Here is a 3317-nt window from a genome sequence, read left to right as displayed (position 1 = left end):
AATTTTATATTACGCGCCTTACGATTGTAGTACTTGGCATAGTTACGTATCGATCTTTCAAGTTCTTCAGCGCCATCTGACAAATGTTTTCGAGATTCTCGTGCAAATCAAGCACATACTGGTAAGTAGATTTTACTTTATCACCGTTGACATCACCTGCCCAATATTCACGTTGGATTCGCATAGGGCATCGAATCGTTCTCCCTTGTAACAATTTAAGGGGTGAGAACCTCAATCTTTCCTGCGGAACCGCTCGATACGGGAATAAAACAATATTCAAATAATGATGTCAGTCTTGCGGACTCTCCGCGCACATCCGTCGTAGCATTTGTTTCATGGTACCATTACACTTTTCCAATAAGCTGTTACACATGGGATGGTACGGTGTCTTGTTAAGTTGTTTGATGGACAACAGCCTATTAATTTTACTCATGAGGTCGGAGTGAATTTGGCTCCGGAATCCGTGAGTATTGTATTCTCGGGCACTCATACACTGCTAAATATATCAACCAGCGCTTCGGCCACCCGCACCGTTTCATTACTGGGCAACGCTATGTTTTCAGGGTACCTGGTTGCATAATCCACAAATGTAAGTATATACATGTTTGTCATATTGTTCACAAGGTGTAATGGCTCAACAATATCCATCGCCACGCTTTTAAATGATGTCAATTAAAGGCATCTGTCTCAAGGGGACTCGTGAAAAGCTAGTTTTCGGGCACACGACCGACACAACAACGCGACGTCGCTAAAAACAATCAGTCCAGTAGAACTCAATCAGCGCTCTGCTAGTAGTCTTCCCCTTACCAAGCTGGACCGCTATGCCAGACTGATGTGTCACCCTCAGTAGACGGGATCTGTATTTCTGGGGCACAACCAATTGCAAATACTTCCTACAGTCTTGGATTAACCCACTATTTGATACAACCTTTGAGCTATCCCCCACTTCAACGTTAAATGGCGTTAGACGAGATGTTCTCTGCAACCGATTTCACGGATTCATTGCGATGTTGCTCTAGATGGGTTCGTCACACGATATACCTTCGATGGATTATGAAACGTTTAATTTCTGCAACGCGTTTTTCTCTCGCCGGGCTTGCGCTCGCGTTTCAACTGCTTGGGACATTCTAAAATCTTTCATAGTTGGAAGACGTGATGCTTCGACATTGCCGACTGTCTGGTCATAAATCGAGTTGTCCACGGAGTGGGCATCAACTGCTTCGGTCAAGAAAAGGGTTTCAATCTCGATTCTTCCGACGGGTATGCGATCTATCGTTTGATCAAGTAGCATGCATGGAGACTCCCACCCAATCATTTAGCTATCATTCGAGAGACTATGCTTGATAACTTCACCCGTGGAACCTGTCTCACGCAAACCTGTAACCTCTTAACCGTTAACGGTACCTCGCACCAATTGTACCGGCTTTTTCCGAAAAAGACACGTACCGAGTCAAAGTATACTGTACCCATCCTGAACAGACCTAGCGGACCGGTTTTTCTCTCAATAGCCACGGCTACCTTGTGCACTGGGCCCTTCCTTGTAGGACATTTTGATTGTACATGACCCTATTTTTGCATGCAAATCATTGTATACCTTGACGACCTATACTCTTACGAGACCTACTTACCTCAATCGTCTTCACCGGCTCTCCTGACGTCGATCCCTTAGACTGATTTCAAGACTTTTCTTCCGAATCCAAGTTATGGCTTCCCCCATGAACTTCAGCAAAGTAATATGCATGATTAGCCATGTCTTGAACAATTGTAAACGCATTCTGTTTCAGAAATTGGTTATAGTCCCGCCCTACTATACTCAACACATGATCTCCGAGCAAGAAGTCAGCTAAACTTAAAAAAGTTTTCGGCACTTGACCACACTCAATGCATCGTTGGAAATAATTAGCTATTGCCTTCTCGGGTTTATTCTACCTGAACTTTTTACGAAAACCCTGTTCAGTCAAATCATACCTTTCCAGAAGTGCTTCCTTCAGAGTGTCATAATAAGAGATATCGCTTCTGGGGAGTTGCGAGTATACATCAAAAGCTTTGCCATTTAATAAAGCACTGAGATGTAAAGCCCAATCATCTCGCTCCAACTTCTGGAGCTCAGCATAACTATCCATAACTATCCATGTTATCATCGTCGAAGAAAGGTAATTTGGGGCCCTTTATTTTGCTTGAGGCAGAATCTTGTACTTTTCTAGCGGTTATTGAATCTAATTATCTATCATAATCTCTTTGCTTATTTCGTTCCTTTTTCTCTTCAATCTCTAACCTTGCCCGCTTTTCTTATTCGACCCTTCTATCCCGTGTTTCCCTTCTTGATTCCCATTTTTTCACTTTCGAGTTGCTTGCAATTTGTAATTTCCATTCTTCGGCTTCCGTTTCTAATTCCCTAAGTTGTTTTGCCATTTCAAATTTCCTTTCTGCAGCTTCCCTTTCTAATGTCAATCTATCTATCTAAATATTTTTCCTTTTCCAATCACTCCTACTCTAATTCCCTTTCGTTTCCAGTCTTTCCCTCTCTAATTCACGTTCCTTTTCCAATTTTTCCTGCTCTGATTCCCTTTCCTTTGCCCTCGCATCCCTTTCCTGGGCTTATTCTTCATGAGTACATTTTCTGAGCTTTTATCCCACATTTCCGACAGCTCCGGTGGCATAGTAGTTAGAGCGTCCGCCACGGATGCGGGAGGTTGTGGGTCTGGTCCCTGGCTGAGTCATTGCAAAGATTTTTTTAAAAATGGTACTTACACCTGCGTCGCTTGGCGCTCAGCATTAAGATTTAGTGTTATGACAGGGGTCATGATAATGGGACTGGGTGGGAGATCATGCTACATGTCTGCAACATGATGAACCAGTGCTAGACATCACTATAAACTGCGTCATAGCAGATAACGTAGCAATATGAGTGAATCGTTGTTAAAGCTATGCTAACAATCCATATCACACAACCCCCAACCCCCCGTATCCGAGTTGTTTTCCCAAATCAACAAAGCCCTTAAGTGATGACATCATTGTTAGCTGATAAGGTAACGCAGTCTATATAAATTTGAGTATAGCTCTTAAAGGATGTCGAACAAAAATTATCAAAAGTTATCAACTTTAACATTGCTATCAAGGCTACATAAACAAAACAAATGCAGAGATGTAGGAACCACAGCACCAACTGAATATTGATTCGGCAAAAAAGGTCAACATTTACAGCATACTAACAGAGCAGAACTTTGTACACAATATGGTGGAAATTCACTCTGTTCAAAGCATCCCACTCCTGACAACAATGTAGCAGGATTTAAACCGAATGTAAATGACAAGGC

Source organism: Sinohyriopsis cumingii, chromosome 6, assembly GCF_028554795.1.
Source record: "Sinohyriopsis cumingii isolate HCF-2022 chromosome 6, ASM2855479v2, whole genome shotgun sequence".
NCBI classification, from domain to species: domain Eukaryota; kingdom Metazoa; phylum Mollusca; class Bivalvia; order Unionida; family Unionidae; genus Sinohyriopsis; species Sinohyriopsis cumingii.
This window is presented reverse-complemented; position numbering follows the sequence as displayed.